This window comes from Leopardus geoffroyi, chromosome B4 (genome assembly GCF_018350155.1).
Source record: "Leopardus geoffroyi isolate Oge1 chromosome B4, O.geoffroyi_Oge1_pat1.0, whole genome shotgun sequence".
Lineage (NCBI taxonomy): Eukaryota > Metazoa > Chordata > Mammalia > Carnivora > Felidae > Leopardus > Leopardus geoffroyi.
The window spans coordinates 134450213-134470308 of record NC_059341.1 but is presented as its reverse complement, the minus strand read 5'-3'; the positions used below and the strand labels follow the sequence as shown (position 1 = coordinate 134470308).

The following is a 20096-nucleotide window of genomic DNA, read 5'->3' as shown; positions in this document are numbered from 1 at the left end:
AACTTTTTGCCACCAGCAGCTTTTCCTGTCTCATCTGATGGTGACTCTACTCTTTTAGTTGTTCTGATCAAAACTTTGGACCTTACATTTCTCTTATATTCCATATCCAGTCTGCCAGGAAAACTTTACTGGACTTACCTTCAAAATCTATCCAAATCAACAACTTCTCACCATCTCTCCTGCTACCACTGTTCTCTTGCCCGGATTATTGTGGTATTTCCTAACTGATCTCCCAGATTCTTCCCCACCCCTCTCTTCCCCTCTGTTCCCCTCTCCTCTTTATTTTGAGAGAGAAGGAGTGCACACATGTGAGCAGAGGAGGGGTAGAGAAAAGGAGAGACAGAATCCCAGGTGATCTCTGCTGTGTCACCATGCAGGGCTCAAACTCACGAACCATGAGACCATGACCTGAGTCGAGATCAAGAGTTGAACACTCAACCAATTGAACCACACAGGAGCCCCTCTTCCCTTTATTTTCAACACAGCAGCCTGAATCATTCTCTTGGTACCTATGTGAGATCATGTTGCTCCTCTGTTCAGAAACCCTTCAATGGCTCCCCATTTCACCTTTGAGTAAATACCCATCAGGCCTTCTCTTATCTGGTCTTCTGTTAACCTCTCTGCCCTTACCTACTGAATCCCCCTTGTTCATTCTGCTGCAGCCACATTAGCTTTCTTGTTGTTCCTTTTTTTTTTTTTTCTTTAAAAAAAAAATTTTTTTTTTTAACGTTTATTTATTTTTGAGACAGAGAGAGACAGAGCATGAACGGGGGAGGGTCAGAGAGAGGGAGACACAGAATCTGAAACAGGCTCCAGGCTCTGAGCTTTCAGCACAGAGCCTGACGCGGGGCTCGAACTCACGAACCGTGAGATCATGACCTGAGCCGAAGTCAGCCGCTTAACCGACTGAGCCACCCAGGCGCCCCTCTTGTTCCTTGAACATGACAGTCCTGCTTCTGCCTTCGGGCCTTTGCACTGGCTGTTCCCTCTGTGTGGAATGTTATTCCTCTAGGTATCTGTAACTCTGTCATCACTGTCAAATCTTGGTTTTATGTCACTTTCTCAGTGAGGCCTACTCTAATCATCTTATTTAAAAATTAAAATGCTTGGGTGCCTTGGGTGGCTCAGTTAAGCATCTGACTCTTGATCTCGGCTCGGGTCATTATCTCATGGTTCCTGAGTTTGGCCCCACATTGGGCTTTCTGCTGTTTGCCTGGAGCCCGCTTTGGATCCTTTGTCCCCGCCCCCTCAGCATCTCACCCGCTCGCTCTCTCTTTCTTAAAAATAAATAAACGTTAAAATTTGTTTAAAAAAAATAATAGCTTCTTTGTTCCAAATACTTCTGATTTCCATTATTCTGATCTTTTTCCCCTAAAATGTTCATATTTTAAGATATGCATAGTTTGTTTTTATAGTTATTCCTTGAGAGTGAGTTTTATGTATTCATTTTACTTATCTGTTAGCTGTACTTAAATGCAGGTAGACTTCGACGAAACTTTGTCTATAGACCAACTTTCTGTCATTTTCAAGCATCCAAAAGAGTGCTGAACTCAAAACCAAGAAATAGAAAAGCCAGTGCCTTAGATAGTCAAGAATGAACTCTGGAGTGTTGTTGACAATTCCTGAAGAGACTCAAAGTGCCAAAGTGCTGTGAATAGCTGGTTCTCTCAGAAGATGGACGAGTGTGTTGATGAAACTTGCAAATAGGTCAGCATTTTTTGAGAAGAAAGCCAAAAAGTATAGGTGAATGGACATGCAAGAAAAGCCAAGAAAGTGGAGTAGAGTGTGGTGGTAGTCACAGTGGACGAGATTTGAAGTGACCAGTGCAGTGAATGAATGGGAAACTCTTGAGAACCGTGATGGAGATCCAGAAGACAAGACATGTGTTTGTGGAGTGGACATGGACCAGCCCATAGGAGCACCTTTAAATACAAAATGCTTTGAAGCCACAGGCAGAAGAACCCTCTCCTTTGAGTGTGAACGAAAACCACAGTGACATATCATTTGACACTTGTTACGATAGCTGTTGTCAAAAAAACTGTGAGGAGAAACCGGAGCCCTGGTGTATCACTGGTGAGACTATACAATGGTACAGCTGCTGTGGAAAACAATTTTGTGATTCCTCAAAAAGTTAAACATAAAATTGCCATAGGACCAGCAATTCTACTCCTAAGTGATACCCAAAAGAATTGAGAGAGGGGACTTAACAGATACTTGTTTTCCAATGTTCACAGCACCATTATTCACAGTAACCAAAAGGTGGAACAACCCAACAACCCAAATGTCCCTCCACTGATGAAAGGATAAACAAAATGTGGTGTATACACACACACACACACGCACACGCACACGCACACGATGAAATGTTATTTAGCCTTAAAAGAAGGAAATTCTGGGGGCGCCTAGGTGGTTTAGTTGAACGTCTGACTTCGGCTCAGGTCATGACCTCGCGGTTTGTGGATTCGAGTCCTGCGTCGGGCTCTGTGCTGACAGCTCGGAGGCTGGAACCTGCTTTGGATTCTGTCTCCCTCTCTCTCTGCCCCTCCCCTGCTCATGCTCTATCTCTCTTTGTCTCAAAAATAAACGTTAAAAAAAATTTTTTTTAAAAAAGAAGGAAATTCTGATACATGCTACAACATGAACGAACCTTGAAGACATTATGCTAAGTGAAAGATTTCAGATGCAGAGGGACAGGTATTATATGGTTCCACTTACATGAGGCACCTAGATGGGCAAATTCATAGAGATGGAAGTAGAATAGATGTTACCAGGGACTAGAGGAAGGGGAAATGGGGAGTTACTGTTTAAATGGGTATGGTTTCTGTTTTGGATGAGAAATTTTTGGAAATGGATACTGGAGATGGTTGCACAACATTGTGAATGCACTTAATGCCACTGAACTGTACACTTAAAAATGGTTAAAATGGAGGGGTGCCTGGGTGGTTCAGCTGGTTAAGCATCTGACTTCAGGTCAGGTCATGATCTCATGGTTTATGAGTTTGATCCCCGCATCGGGCTATGTGCTGACAGCTCAGAGCCTGGAGCCTGCTTTGGATTCTGTGTCTCCTTCTCTCCCTGCCCCTTCCCTGCTCGTGTTCTGTCTCTGTCTCTCAAAAATAAAAAAAATTAGAAAAAAATTTTTAAAAAGTTTAAAAAATGGCAAATTTTATGTGAAGTATATTTTAACACTCCCTCCCTCACCCCAGAACCTTCTACGTTAGGTATAGCTGTTTATGCATGTGTGGGAGCATAGATAGGGAGGGCACACATGTTCAGACTTCAATGATTATGGAGACGTGCTCTTTCTGGTAGTGCAATAACCAGCTAAGTCATTCAGCTCCTTCTCCTGCAGCCACGTTTGTAAGCATAGGAGAGTCACTCAGTCATTAAGAAAATGGTAAATTTTACAAGAAACTTGAAATTGTTTCTGGAAAGGAGTACTAGGGGACTGGAGTAAGAAACCTAGTTTTCACTATATACCTTATTCTTGTGTTATTTAAAATTTTATTTATTTAGTTAGTTTTAAAGATTTTACTTTGAAATAATCTCCACACCCAACGTGGGGCTCAAACTCACAACCCTGAGGTCAAGAGTTCCACACTCCACCGTCTGAGCCAGCCAAGTGCCCCAGTTTTTAGAAAAATCATAGTTATATATTACCAATTTTGGAAAATTTAAATAATCTATTATAGGAAAACATGGAATAAGAAAAAAGTTCATTTTATTCTGTTTGAGAAAACAGGGATTAGCACATTTAAGACGATGGACAGGGGTGTTCAGATCAGGTTTGAGGCCTAGAGTTCTCTCTCATTTATAACGCTGGTAGACAAATGAGCTCCTGCTCCTATGACTTCACTTCCAATAGAGGCTTTGCTGGGGTTGCTGTCCACCCATCATCTCTGCAAATAACCACTTTACAGTGTTAGAAGAATTACTTAAGAGAATAGATGTTCAAATACCATAAAGTGGGTTTTGCTTTGCAGTTTAAAAAAGTGAGGGCTAGGGGCGCCTGGGTGGCTCAGTCGGCTGAGCGTCCGACTTCAGCTCAGGTCATGATCTCGCAGTTTGTGGGTTCGAGCCCCGCGTTGGGCTCTGTGCTGACAGCTCAGAGCCTGGAGCCTGTTTCAGATTCTGTGTCTCCCTCTCTCTCTGACCGTCCCCTGTTCATGCTCTCTCTCTCTCTGTCTCAAAGATAAATAAACATTAAAAACAAATTCAAAAAGCGAGGGCTATATCTGCATGTCTGGAGCTACGACAGCTGAGTCTTAATTACACAAGATACGGGAGGTGCTGCCATGGCTTGTTATGGGGTGCTGACAGAGGAAGGCAAAAGTGGGAACTTTGGTAGAGTTTGAAATTCTTATGAATGGAAGGCTTGAAATTTTATCTATCTATCTATCTATCTATCTTCTTTTCAAGATTTTCTTTTTAAGCAATCTCTACTTCCAATGTGGTGATCAAACTCACAACCCCGAGTTCAAGAGTCACATACTCCACTAACTGAGCTAGTGAGGTGCCCTGAAATTTTAGCTTTTTTTGTTACATATTGTGTGTGTTTCAGTCTCTTACTGAGCATTTGTTACCTTGAATGCTGCAGCTGGGTTGATCAGTGTGGCTGTGTAGGTCTTCCTTTTCCCTTCCCTCCTCTCCTCTCTCCCTTTATAGCATATATGGTATTGCTTCCTTTTTCCCCTTGTCACCTTCGTCAGTGAGGTAGTAACTGTTCTTTAAAATCTCTTTGCAGGGATGCCTGTGTGGCTCAGTGTGTTAAGCATCCAATTTGGGCTTAGGTCATGATCTCATGGTTCATGGATTCAAGCCTTGCATCTGGCTCTCTGCTGACAGCTGAGAGCCGGGAGCCTGCTTTGGATTCTCTCTCTCCCTCTCTCTCTGCCCCTGCCCCGCTCATGCTCTATCTCTCTCTCTCTCACAATAAGTAAACGTTAAAAAAAAAATCTCTTTCCTAATTAAATTGATATATGGAAAGAAAAGCTTTTAGGTGGTTGTGAAGGGCAGCAGAATACGTTGCTGCTTGTAGGTTTCTGGTCTCCTCTAGAGGAGGTTATGGACACTTCTGGAAATAGTAGTTTCTCTTGACTGTCTCCTTTTGAGACTCTCTAGTAGCATCAGCCAGTACTAGGACTTTGAGGGGCTTCCTGGCTTGACATTTCTGACCGTTCCACTTCCTCTAGGAGGTCCAGTCTACTTGCTCTTTCTTTGGAAGTGTAACAAAGAGTAAGAACAATCAGGCAGAATGAAATGAAGGTTTTTTTCCATAGATGTTCAGTTTGAGGAGGTACGTAACCACACCTTGTTGAGGCTGCTTGCTTAAAAACCATAGTGCGTTCATTTAACTGGGAATTGTTTTTTCTCTTCCTTTTTTGGTATCAGAGTCAAACCTTTATATTGATTTTTTTTTTCCCTCTTTCTTTCCTCTTCCATTTTTCCCCTTTAATTCCATTTTTTATTATTGTCCCTTTATTCTTTGCATCTTTTCCTCCTCAAGTTAAAATGAGATAGTAGCATTCTTTTCAGATGAAATGATTGTTTGAAAGAAGACGCTGAATTCTATGAAATTCCTTATTTTTGTGTGTGTGGGAAGTTTATTTTTTAGAAGATGAGGACAGTGTCATCTTAGATTGTAAAAATTCTCATTTCCTTTGGAATATAAGGAAAACTTTTTATTTTATAAATATTTTTAAGTTTACTTTGAAAGAGAGAGCGAGAGAGAGAATGAGTGGGGGAGGGGCAGCGTGGGGGCACAGAGAACCCCAAGCAGGCTTGATCCTGCTTGTGAGGGCTCCATGTCGGGCTCGAACTCATGAACCATGAGATCATAACCTGAGCAGAAGTCAGATGCTTAACCAACTGAGCCACCCAGGCACCCAGGAAAACTTAAAAAATTTTTTTAATGTTTATTTATTTTTGAGAGAGAGACAGAGTGTGAGTGGGGGAGGAGCAGAGAGAGAGGGAGACACAGAATCTGAAGCAGGCTCCAGGCTCTGAGCTGTCAGCACAGAGCCCCATGCGGGGCTCAGACTTACAAACAGCGTAACACAGTAAACAGTGTAACAAACAGTGAGCCACCCAGGTGCCCTCTCCCAGGAAGACTTTTTAAAGCTACACTGCCAGTAGAGATTCTACGTGAGCATGTGTTGAGCCAAAAGCACTGAAAATAACTGTTAGAATTTTCTACTGTCTCAGGGTGCCTGGGTGGCTCAGTTGGTTGGGCGTCTGACTTTGGCTCAGGTCATGGTCTCACGGTTTGTGAGTTTGAGCCCCGCATCGGGCCCTGTGCTGACAGCTCAGAGCCTGGAGCCTGCTTCAGATTCTGTGTCTCCACCTCTCTCTGCCCCTCCCATACTCATGCTCTGTCTCTGTCTCTCAATAATAAATAAACATTAAAAAATTTTTTCAAAAGAATTTTCTACTGTCTTAATTTTTAAGAAACAGCCCTTCCAAAATTTCAGGACACACACATCTGATTTTTAAATTCTTTTCAGGTAGGGAATGGGTATAGGTATTTAAATTTTTTTTCTGTTGTAATTTCCAAAGCATTTTCTGTCTTAATGAAGCAGTGTTTAGTAGCATGTAGTAAGAGAAGTACACTGGACTAGTAATCAGATTCTGATCCAAGTGTTACCAAGTCACTGAACCTTTTCTACTCTGGTTTCTCAACCAAAAATGAAGGGATTGGATGTGTAAGCTTCTAAGGTTAAGTTATAAAGATTTAGTCATTCTGGATTTTATTGGCATTTCTCTAAAGCCAGTAATATAAAAGATTAGAAGAACTTTGCTTATAATACTGTTCACATAAAAATATAAGTCATTTCAGTATAACATAAGACTTGGATTCTAAAGGGGCTTAGTCAGTGGATGACCAGCACAACATTTTTTATGCTCTCGTGTAGAAATCAGTTTCAAAATACATTCTCTGACAACTTTGAACTAAAAATCCTAGATCTCATTTTGATATTAATAATTGTAAGTGGTCATTATCTTTTATTTCTATTCATATCTTTTTAAAAGATAATTCATTACTATGTAGGAGTTGACTTTTTCTGTTACGGCTTCTATTGAAATGATACTGCTTGAGTCTTTCTCCCCTGAGTGCCTTTTCCTGAGAATAAAGGATTGCGTTCATACCTTTGCATAATGATCTAGAGAGTATTTTAATCTTGGCATGTTAAAACCTGGCCGACTCCATTAATATGTGACAAACTAGCACATTAGGACATTTTTTAAGTTCCAAGCCACGTGTTGTGCTTTAAATGAACAGGGGCATGTATAAAATTAATATTTAAGCCTTGAATAGCACAGACATTCAAAATGCCTGTTGCCCTGGGTGACTGATTTTCAGTGAGGCTCTTGCTTGCCCTGCACATTTCTTCCTCTGCTTTAAACAGTGCCAAGAGCAGAGTCAGGAGCGGGTTTATTCCTTTGACGCTCTGCTAACCTCTGCTTTCGGCAGGCAAAAAGGCTGCTGTTTTACTTCTTAAACTCCTACCATATGGAAAGTTTCTATAAATAAATCTTGGATTTATGATTGGACTTCTAAATTTGTAACTTCTATGATCCATGACTAAAGCCAATATAAATACCTATTTAAAATACAGACTGTACACAAAGCTGTAGCACTATTTCAGTGAGAAAGGTCACCAGCCACAATATCTAAATTATCAATTCGATTAATTTCTTCTGTCTCAGTTGGCATGAATGAGGACCTCATTTTGTTGTCCAGCAAAAACTAATGAGCCTGGTAGTTTGTAGTGAATCCACTTTGACTTTTTGTTTTGTACATGAATTGTTGGCATAATTGTGTAGCAGACATATGTATGAAAATGTAAAAATGCATTAGATTTTGACAAACGGAATTGTTTAAGTGTGCTAAAGGAGCTAACAATTTTAGAGGAATCCTGTTATTTTGTAAATTTGGGTCAATTGGTATTTCAGTCAACAAGTATATAATGGACACCTGTTATGTACCAGATACTGTGTTAGGTCTTAGGGCTTGTCAAGTGGTATGAAAGATGATTCCTGTTCAGAAAAGTAAGAGAAAAAGAAAAAGAAATGTAGGACAATAAAATGTTTTATCACTCTAATAGAAAAATGGTAGAGGTTAGAGTGGGAGAGAGACGAAGCATAAGAGACTCTTAAAAACTGAGAACAAACTGAGGGTTGATGGGGGGTGGGAGGGAGGGGAGGGTGGGTGATGGGTATCGAGGAGGGCACCTTTTGGGATGAGCACTGGGTGTTGTGTGGAAACCAATTTGACAATAAATTTCATATATGAAAAAAATTAAAAAAAAATAAACCAATACAAAAAAAAAAAAAAGAAAAATGGACAAATGCCATGTGCGTATGGTAGAGAGGCAAGTAGATTAACTCTGGGGAATTGAAAAGGCTTTAGAAAAATGTTTCAGTTGTATCTTTAATAATAAAAATTATTTCTAACTGGCTATATTTTATTGAGTGCCTACTGTATACTAGGATTAGGTAATGTTACCTACCAAGGAAAAGCAGGGAAGAACATTGTATGTAGTAGGAAAACAATGGAACTATCAAAGATTGCATATCCCAGAAGTAAGGCATTCCGTATGGCTAATGAGGAAGAGGAGCGGGATCAGTGGCTGGGTGGAATCAGGTTATGAAGGACCTCAGATTCACAGCGTCTGTCCCTGGCACCATGTTTTTGTTCTCATTTCCTTGCCTGAAAAGCCTTTCTCCCCTCTTTGCCAATGTACCTGTTTTTAAAAGTCCAGCTTCAGGGCAGCTTTTATGTGTAGCTTTTATCCCCTTTTCTCAAAGCTTATTGATTATTTTTACTGAATGATTGTACAAAAGAGTGTACCTTATAAAAGGGGAATGCATTTCTTGAGCCATTTCTTGTAGTATATTCTGATCTTCCCAACTAGTTTCTCCTTAAGGGCAGATGATGAATCCTCTTTAGCACTTGGTATAGTGCTCAGCACATTGTGGAGAATCAAGAAGTCCATAAGGGATGAATATGGAACATTTGTAGATGTATCAACTATTGAGATAGCCCAGCTGCAGTGCTTGAGATCACCAAATTTATTTAAAAGACATTCCTTTCTTTTTTTTTTTTTTTTTTTTTTTTTTTAGTGTTTATTTATTTATTTTGAGAGGGGGAGAGAGAGCACTAGCAGGGGACGGGGAGAGAGGGAGAGAGGGAGAGAGAGAATTCTAAAGAGGCTCCACTCTGTCAGCACAGAGCCTGACATGGGGCTCGATCTCACAAACTGTGAGATCATGGCCTGAGTAGAAATCAAGAGTTGGATGCTCAACTGACTGAGCCACCCAGGTGCCCCTAAAAGGCATTTCTTTTTTTTTTTTTTTTTTCAACGTTTATTTATTTTTGGGACAGAGAGAGACAGAGCATGAACGGGGGAGGGTCAGAGAGAGAGGGAGACACAGAATCGGAAGCAGGCTCCAGGCTCTGAGCCATCAGCCCAGAGCCTGACGCGGGGCTCGAACTCACGGACTGCGAGATCGTGACCTGGCTGAAGTCGGGCGCTTAACTGACTGCGCCACCCAGGCGCCCCCTAAAAGGCATTTCTTAACACCAGTAAGAGCAATTTTAAGAGATACAGGTCAGTTGTGATTTGGATGTAAAATGAGTTAATAAGAGTATCCCATAGGGTTGTTGAGGATTAAATTAATTAGTATGTTTAAGCACTTAGAACAGTACCTAGCATATATAGTAAGTGCTCAATCAAGTGTTACCTATTATTTAACTCCAGCTATCTGGGCCTTTTTGCCAGTGACAGAGCTCAACCACTGTTGTAGGCATGAAGAGGATAGAAAGGAGATTAACAGCTTCATACCTTTGAAAGCAAATGCCCTTTAGGAACTGGAAGAACTGCTTCTATTGCATGAACTTTTGTTTTTCTGTTTGTGTTTTAGTGATCGAGGGGTATGGTTGGCATGGAATTGAATTTCATCTGTCTGTGGGAGTTGTAAACAAGGTAGGTCGCAGGTTTATTTATTTTTTCTGTCTCCTTTCCTAAGCTGGTTTGTTAGTATTTTCAGTTCTGCTGAACTAGAATAGATCAGATTTGATTGTTGTGTAGTGACGCACCTATCATAGACCCATGATGGTCTGTCATTGTTGTTTATCTAATGTTGTGGATTACATCTAGTATTTTGTTAGAATATATCGAATTCACGCACATGCATGTACAAACCACAATCCAATCCTTGGAGGGCAGAAGTTCTTATATTAGAGCCATTATGTAAACCAGCTTGGGGTAATGGGTAGTGACAGGCTAGCTAATTCTTCTGGTCACTCTAACGTTCACTAGCTTAATATGAATGGTAGACTAAATGCAACAAAGGGCCTGTTTTGACAGTAGCCAGGCCATCATGGCAACAATAAATTTTGTTACTGATGATAGAATCTGTCTATCTGTAACCAGTAGAGTTTGATTTGACACAGCATGCTTGTGTTCCTATCTTAAGCTCTGGGCTAAACAAAAGTATACTTAGATATGGCTTTGGCTCCTATATCTGTCTTGTGTCAGATGCCCATAAAAAGCTATGGATGGCAGCTTCACACAGCTCTGCAAACCTATTTCTGTCAGAACATTTCCTGTCAAGGTAAGGTAGTGCTAGTTCATATAGTTCTAGTTTCCTGTGGTCTTAGGTATGTGGAGATCTCATTGCTCATTGGTACAGGAAACTCGGATTGCTCAGAGAATGAACTTGATAGCCAGAAACAATAATGACACTCTTCCCTGCAATCCTCCCAACTAGGAATCCTGTCACCTTGTGTATAGGGTTCTACAGGTTGATGACAACCGTGGGCTCTTGTTGCACCTGCACATAGGACAGCAGAAATTCTTGAGACTGCTTTCTCTCAGTCACAAAGAACAGTAATCATAAATATATTGCTACAAGGAAAAACTGTTGAGATACTTTATTTATTTTTCTAAGTAAGCTTTATGCCCAATGTGGGGCTCGAACTCATGGCCCTGAGATCAAGAGTCACACACTCTACCAGCCAAGCCAGTCAGGTGCCCCATTGAATTACTTTCTGTAGCAAAAGGAGCATGGTCCTTGGAATTGACCCTGCTGCCTCGGAAGGGAGGTGGGGAGGGCAGATGAAAGTTTAACTTTCCCAGATGAATCCTTTTCTTTGTCATCTGGTGGCCTGAATGTTGGGGTCTGGTCTGTGTGGTCAGTCAGGAAATTATCTTCTTTCTGTTTTCCTGCTTTTTATTGGGGTGGTAATGAACAGGAACTATTTCATGGAAATACTGTAAGAATAAGTGGAAATGAAAGAAATTAATGGAAAGGAAAGAAACTTAAAATTTCCTGAACACCTATTAAGGATTAGGCACGTTACTGTAAATTTTCAGTTATGTTCTTATATTGAAATATCTAAAGTTCACTGATATTACACTTTTTCAAGTCTAAGTAGATAACATTGTGGGTATCACCACCTTGAACTGTTTGACCTTTATTAAAGCCATTTAGAAGAAAGAGAATTCTATATTGACGCATGTTACTTCATTTGTCTGCTAGAACATTCTTTTATAAAGGAAAAAAAGAAAATACCTACATGAGTTAGTAGAGTCTTTTTGTTTTTGTTTTTATTTAGAAAATAAAAACAGACTTGCTACTGATTTAGCCAGAGGCAGAAAGGAGACTAGCAGGCCTGAAATTAGAGACACCTGTGCTGTTTTGGGAAGTTGAGACTCTTGACCCAGGCTTTGCTGAAGTTGGTGCAGGGGAGGTCAGAGTAGGTTAATATTTTCATAGCTCAAAGCAAATGTGAATTGGGGTTGTTTATAGGTGCAGTTTTGCTTGGTCTCTGTAGTTGAAAACGAGTAAGTAAAATACAGTGCTGCCATCTTGGGAAACTTCTGCAAAAGTCCCTGAAGCCATGCAAATTAATCTCCAAAAATACCAAAAAAATCCCCCATTTGGATGTTTTGTTTTGCTGGCTGAGGGAATTGACTGTTGTCATCACGCTGGTAAAGAAATTGTCCCACATTCTTTTAAGATAATTCTAGATTTGATTTTCTTTTTTTTTAAGTTTCCTTTTGAAATTCTCCTCTGATAGGAGGTACCATCTCTACATCTCAGGCATATGCAATAATGTGGGATCAAAATAAATTGTTACCTGTCTCCTAGATGATAGGAAGTTAAGTTGGAGTATTCCTTCTCCTTATTCTACATTTAACATATCCAGATATATTGTCTTTCTACTCTTAAGATAGTTAAGCTTTTATGGTCTTAGCAGTTGACACAGTACTGTCCTTTATTGGGCTGAAATGGAAATATTAATATTTCATTAATCATCATTTTTATTTTCCTGTCTGTAGAATGAATTGTATTTTTTCTCTTGGCTGCTTCCTTTCTTCAATCAGAGAAAGTCTAGTATGTAATTCTTCCTTCTTGCTTCAGCAAACAAATACCGCTTTTTAAAAAACAGCTTTATTTATGTATAATTTATATACTGCAAAACTCGCCTGTTTGAAGTGTACAAGTCAATGATTTTTATTAAATTTGTAGAGTTATGCAATCCTTATTAGATTCCAGTGTTACATTTCCAGCTCCCCCAGAAGATCCCTTGTAAACACTACTTTTTAGCTTGACATCATCTACAGATTTTGTTAAGTTCTGCATCAGATTTAATCTTTTTCCTACAAAGTTTCCCATTGTTTATTTTCCCTTTATTTTTATATTAGTTGCTTATTACAGGTCAAACATACTACCCTTTTGTCACTTTTCTTCTATTTTCTTACCACTTTTTAAAAGTGTGAACTTTCTTTACTTTTTGTTTGTTTCATTTCTTTTTTTTGTTTTTTTTTTTTAATGTTTTATTTTTGGGAAAGAGAGCACAAGCAGGGGAAGGGCAGAGAGAGGGGAACAGAGGATCCAAAGCAGGCTGTGCACTGCAGCAGCAAACCTGATATGGGGCTCGAACTCACAAACCGTGAGATCATGGCCTGAACTGAAGTCGGATGCTCAACTGACTAAGCCACCCAGGCATTCAAAAGTGTAATCTTTCTTGAAAAGAAGGGCTTTAGCTTTTATATGAAGTGTTACTTATTTTTTCCTTGAAAGACTATTCTGTAATGCTTCAGGCCTTTCAGTAAAAGCTCTTGTATTATTTTTGGTTTCCTTTTCACTCCATTTGTTATTTGTTATTTGTTTTTATTTTTATTTCTTTTTTTTTTTAAATTATTTTTATTTTTTTAGAGGATGAGCGGGAGAGAGGGGCAGAGGGAGAGAGAGAGAATCTTAAGCAGGCTCCATTCTCAGCACAGAGCCTGACGTGGGGCTTGATCCCACGACCTGAGTCAAAATCAAGAGTTGGGCACTCAACTGACTGAGCCACCTAGGCATCCCTGTTACTTGTTTTTAAAGGAAATCATTTACCTGTTTATTTCTCTTTGTGTATATAGATGAGATATTTGCTAATTTGGAGACATCTGCTCTGTACGTGAGTGTTCAGATGCTTTAAATAAGGTAGATAAATACTCTAATACATCTGAACTTTTAAACTTTTTTTTTTTTTTTAAGATTTTATTTTTAAGAAATCTCTGAACTCAGTGTGGGGCTCGAACTTACAACCCTGAGATCAAGAGTCACACGCTCTACTGACTGAGCTGGCCAGGCACCCTGAACTTTGAAAAGTTTTTGGTATATTTGTTATCAATTTCAACATAGCAAACTATCCTAAAACTCAGCAATTTAAAATAATAATAAACATTATCTCATACAGTCTCTGTGGCTCAGGAATCTGGGAGCAGCTTAACTAAGTGATTCTGACTCTGAGGTTGTGCTCATATTTGCTAGGGCTCTGGTCATCTGAAGGCTTGACTGGGACTGGAGGATCGGTTTCTGAGATGGCTTATTCACACGGCTGTGGCAGAAGGCCTCAGTTTCTCACTGGCTATTTATTGGCTGGAGGCCCAAGTTTCTTACCAGATCGACCTCTACATAGGACTGCTTGAGTGTTGTCATGATATAGCAGCTGGCTTCCCTCTAGAGCTTCCTGTCTCTGTGGGTTTGCCTGTTCTAGACATTTCATATAAATGGAATCCTACAATATGTACTCTTTTGTTATTGGCTTCTTTCATTTAGCATAATGTTTTCAAGGTTCATCTATGAGTTGTAGCATTTATCAGTACTTCATTCCTTTTTAAGGATGGATAATATTCCATTGTATGGATAAACCGCATTTTAGAAATCCATGTATCAGTTAGTGGTCATTTGGGTTGTTTCTATTCTTTGGCTATTATGAATAATGCCACTATGACCATTTGTGTACAAGTTTTTGTGTGGATGCATGTTTTCCTGTTTCTTAGGTATATACCTGAGGGTTGAAGCCTATATATTTTTATCCCTCTGTCTTACTGCAGTAGAATTCTAACTGGACTTACCACCTCTTTAATATGCCTTTCACTTTGCTATCCAAGTTATCTTTCTGACATGGAGATTTAATCACTTCATATCTCTACTTCTGTGTTTTCAGTCGCTCCTCATAGCTTTCCGGAAAAAGTCCAAAGTCAGCCTATCACACAGTCTATTTATGATCTGGCTCCTGCCTGCCTTTACATTTTTCCTGCCATACTTTTCATTCTTGTTCACTTAACCTCAACTGATACCATGCTTTTTCCCATTAAGATTTTCATGCTTCTATCATTGTCTCGAATGGTTAATCATTTTCTTTGCATGGGAAATAACTAGTTACTCTTTAGAAATCAGCTCTGGACCCATTTGTGGTTGACTTTATTACCTTTGTTTAATTCAAATACTCCTTTTCTCGGCTCTTACAATACCTTTACCATAATGCTTATCATGCTGTTCTCTGGATGTTGATTCTTGTTTTTTTCCCAGGTAGACTGCAAAACCCTGAAGGAAGGCACCATATCTTCTTTATTCTGTATCTCTAGGCCTAACGATGATAACACAGAAAAGTAGCTAGGATCTAGTGGGTTGTTTAATATCTAAATGCCAGGCAATACTCTATCACTTTACATTTGTTATGTCATGTAATCTTTACAACAACCCTTTATATTAGGCACTGTTCTTGTCTTCTCTTTAAAAATGAAGATAGCAAAGCACAGAGAGATTTAGTCATTTGCTGAAAGTTGTGCAAACAGCAAATGGTAGAGCTGGAATTTGGAAGAGCTGGTATTTGAACCTGCACATTCTGAGTCCAGAGCCTGTGTTCTTATTTACACTGCTATGCTGCTGCCATGGAGTTTGACACTTAGATATTTAATAAGTGTTGGTGGATGAGTGAACGAACATTCATTGTTTCTGCACTCAGAGCTTTTACTGCAGAACTGGTAGTGTTGAGGTTCCTGCTAATAGTATGCTTGTTCTTGGGGTTATAAGGAAGGGAAGACAGAGGTTTGAGTCACAGTGGTCTGAATTCCTATCCTGCTCCATGACTTCTGCTTCTTGATTCATTTCTCTATTCATTTCCTACTTTTACCAAAGAGAATGATCCTGTTACTCTTCCGTAATCCTTTAGGTAGTACTCACATTAAGATTCCTGAGTTTTGTGTCTTGGACTGTTTTCTGCCCCAAACTGTTATTTTGATAACATTAAAAAAAATTTTTTTTTTTAATGTTTATTTATTTTTGAGAGAGAGGGAGAGAGAGAGAGAGACAGACAGACAGAACATGAGCAGGGGAGAGACAGACAGACAGGGAGACCCAGAATCCTAAGCAGGATCCAGGCTCCATGCCGTCAGCACAGAGCCTGATGTGTAGCCTGAACCCATGAACTGCAAGATCATGATCTGAGCCAAAGTCGGATGCTTAACCGACTGAGCCACCCAGACACCCCTATTTTGATAACATTTAAGCCTTGAGAATAGTTTAAAGACTGATACTGTGGTCACCCATATACCCGTTTGACTAGATTTATCAATTTTGAACATGCTGCCACATTTTTGTGTTCTGTTTGCACACACACACGTACATACATACATGCACACATATGAAATTTTGCTGAAACATTTAAGGATCACTTGCAGATATCATGACACTTTACTCCTAAATATCTCAGCATTTATTTCCAAAGAGTAAGGAGATTGCTTCTACACCACCATAGTGTAGCTGTTACATTCAGGAACTTTAGTATTGGTATATTGTATATTGTCCTCTAATACACAGTCTATATTATATATTTCTGTAGTCCTAATAATGTCCTTTATACCTTATTTTAAAGCTTTGGAATCTAGAATTCAGTTAAGAATTACAGTGCCTTTAGTTGTACTGTCTCTTACCCTAAAACAGTTCCTAAAATGCTGTTTTAGGAAGGGAGCGGTGTTTTCCATGACATTGACGTTTTGAGAGATGAGTTGCTTTGTAAACTACCATTCAATTTCAATTTATCTGTTTCCTCTTGAGTAGCTTCAGGATAAATATTGTGGGCAGGATGTTTTGTCTTTCTTACTGCTAAACATCAGGAGGCCCACGATGGTAGTTTCATTAATGGTGATGTTAAAACTCACATTTGGTTAGTTCCTGTCTGCCAGATTTACCGATTATATAGGTGCCTTTTTCCCTTTGTAATATATAATTGATTAGAGTAATACCGATTTTTTTTTATATCTCTTGTGCAGAAGTACCGTGTGGTTGTCACAATAGAAGTGCGTATTAAGCAACACACTAAATTGGCTAACAGTGTTTAAAAGTTGAGTATTATGTGCAAGGCAATATGTATGAAATGGAGTTCGCAGTTCATTTGATTTGAGCTTCTTTGTAATGTGAACTTTTATAAGTGCAGAGTTTAAATGATTGCTGTAGAGCCTTGGGATGAAAATGAAGTTTTTTTGGGTCGTAGGAATTTTTGATGATAACCTTTTCATAGTTGCACTTCAGTGGAGTATTAATATTTTTCATAGTTTTCAGACAAATTCTTTTCCTGCTTTTAAAATCGCCTTCTCCAGTCTTTTTCTGTGTGCCTTGAAACCATGCAGCTCTTCATGAGAGCTCTGGAACTAATCTGGGTTTGAACCCTGGCTCAGCCCTTTAATCATTAGGTGATCTTGAACAGGTTATTTAACCTCTCTGTACCTCAATATTCTTCTCTGTGTAATAAGGGGAGTAATAATACCCTCATAAACTCACTGCATGGATCCAATAAGCATTTGCCACTGTGTCTGGTCACAGATCTTTAGTAAGTGTGGTATATTCTTTTCAGTCTGACAAAACTTGTCACATATTAATTACTCAGTGACTTTTTCCTTAAATCTGTGCCCTATACATGTGTACATAAACATATAAATATACTTGTAGACTTTGTTCAAGGAAATAATCTTACACATTTCTTCTATAATTCTCTCTGTCCTATCCTTTCTTCACGAAACTTGGGGAAAATGTGGATAAACTTTTAACTAAGAACACTTGTCGAATCCATATGTTAACCTTTTTTTTTCTTGGATGTTTACATTTGCTGCATACCATTTTAAAAATAACCCCCAGGGACTGCCTTGTGCCAGGAAAAAATGGTAAGTGTTCTCTCTACTTCAGATCATATGATCTTAATGCTACCTTGGAAATAGTTAAGTTCAAGGCACTGGGCTGACATCTCTGCCCTGTGTTGGAGGCCACAGTTCATTTATGTGGCCATCAGTTGATCTAAGGAGAGTATCGGCCAAATTTTTCAGTGGTGCTTAATGACAGAGGTACCGAATCTTCAGAGGGTATTTGGAAAAGTACTTGGTTGTTGCAGTGACTCTGGGGAGGGAGGAGACACACCACTGACATTTAGTGGTCAGTGACCAGATAATAAAACAAAGAATTATCCACCCAAAATGCCAGTAGCATTGTTGAGAGACTGAGATACTTGAACCTGAGGGCTTGGTGAATTGGTAGGTACAGTTTTATTTTATCTTAGTTATTTAAAAAAGATTATTATTGCTGAAGGCAGGAAGTTTTTTGAAAGAATATTTCAGAGCTGTAGTATATATACTGTATTCTTAAAGGAGAATTAGGCCATTTTTTCCCATTTGGGAGAGTAAGGTATTTCCCTGAAAATTCAGAAAGTGTTTCTATTATGAATGTGCATTGGTGGTATTTAATCCCTAAAATTAGGAGTAATTGAATGGTTAAAATTGTTTAATGGTTAAAGAAAGTTAGCATTATATTTCTTTAGTAGTCTTCTATCTCCATGATGGGTAGAAATAACGTAATTTGTGCTTGGCACTCCAGCAACACTTGAATATTGTTTGTACTGTTACCGTTTTTTCACCCAGAAGACCAAATGATGCATTTTTTGGGCAGATCAATAAGATTATATTAAGGAATGTAATTAAACTTGTTGTAGCTTGTTTCACTTGAGCCTAATGTAGGACTTTGACAAAGATTTTAGGAAAGATAAGTATTCTCAGCTTTCAGGCAGTGTTTCTCAAACTTTTTTGGCTATGACTCATATAGACATTCTATTTTAGCACCTAATTATATGGATAAGTATATGGATACCTGAAACAAAAAAGTTTTATGAAATAAAACCCTTAACTACATGTGGCACAATCTGATAATTTCGGTTTTATTTAATTGCAAAATGTTAATCTTGGTCTATTAATTTGATTATGTGACCAGTGTGTTATAAATTGCAATTTGAAAAATACTGCTTTAGGATATATGTTCATGAGATACTAGCCTAAGGTTTAAAATATATTCCAAATGTGATTGATAGTTTTCTTTTTTAAGATTTATTTTATTATGATAAGAACACTTAAGATACGATTCACCCTCTAACAGATTAAGTGTACAGTACAGTAATGTTATCTATGTACACAGTGTTGTACGTAGCTTTCTAGAACTTACGCATCTTGCATAACTGAAATTTTATACCCATTGATTAGCAACTTCCTCTTTAATCTTCTTCCTAGTCCCTGGCAACCACCATTCTATTCTTCTGTGAGTTTGACAATTTTTTCAAGGTTATTTATTTATTTTTTTAAATAATGTCTACATTCAGTGTGGGGCTCGAACTCATGACCCTGAGATCAAGAGTCACATGCTCTTCTGAATGAGCCAGTCAGGTGCCCGAGTTTGACAGTTTAGATACCTCACATAACTAGAATCATGTGGCATTTGTCCTTCTGTGACTGGTTTATTTTCCTTAGCATAGTGTCTTCAAGGTTCATCTGTGTTGTTGCATATTTATATAAGATTTTCTTTTTTAAGTCAAATAATATTCCACTGTATGTATATACCAAATTTTTTTATCCATTGATCTATTAGGTTGTTTCCACACCTTGCCTTTTGTGAACAGTACTGCATTGATTTGGTAATGCTACTATATCTTTGAAATCCTGACTTCAATTATTTTGGAAAAATACCCAGAAGTGGGATTGCTGGATCTTTTTTTTTTTTAAAAAATTTTTTTTTTTTTCAACATTTATTTATTTTTGGGACAGAGAGAGACAGAGCATGAATGGGGGAGGGGCAGAGAGAGAGGGAGACACAGAATCGGAAACAGGCTCCAGGCTCTGAGCCATCAGCCCAGAGCCCGACGCGGGGCTCGAACTCACGGACCGCGAGATCGTGACCTGGCTGAAGTCGGGCGCTTAACCGACTGCGCCACCCAGGCGCCCCAAGGGATTGCTGGATCTTAACGGTAGTTTTATTTTTAATTTTTTTGAGGAAATTCCATGCCATTTTTCATGATGGTTACCATTTTGCATTCCTGCCAACAGTGTACAAGTGTTCCAGTTTCTCTTGCTATCATCCTTGCTAACATTTGTTGTCTTTTATTTGCTTGATAATAGACATCCTAACAGATATGAGGTGATAACTGTGGTTTTGATGTGCATTTCCCTGATAATTAGTGACATTGGACATTTTTTCATTTACCTGTTCCCCATTTGTATGGAGCATTTTTCTTTCTCTTTCTTTCCCTCCTTCCTTTCTTTTTCCTTCCTTCCTTCCTTGCTTTTAATTTTTAATTTTTATTTTATTTTTGGAGAGGGGGAACATGAGCATGCACAAAGGAGAGAGGGGCAGAGGGAGAGAGGTAGGGACAGAATCCCAAGTAGACTCTATGCTCAGAATGGAGCCTGACTTGGGGCTTGATCTCATGGTGAGATCATGACCTG

General features: G+C 39.0%; 1 protein-coding gene across 6 annotated transcripts in view; it reads left to right on the top strand.

Moving 5' to 3' along the window:
• MRTFA (myocardin related transcription factor A) overlaps window positions 1–20096 on the top strand; it is a 216482-nt gene that overhangs the window by 26264 nt on the left and 170122 nt on the right. For 3 of the 6 annotated variants that reach the window (XM_045465936.1, XM_045465934.1, XM_045465935.1), the window contains one exon: window positions 9925–9986. The exons of the other annotated variants lie outside the window; for them this stretch is intronic. The gene's annotated coding sequence lies outside the window, so the exon portion shown is untranslated. Of the gene's footprint in view, window positions 1–9924; window positions 9987–20096 lie in introns of those variants that run through there. 6 annotated transcript variants of the gene reach the window in all.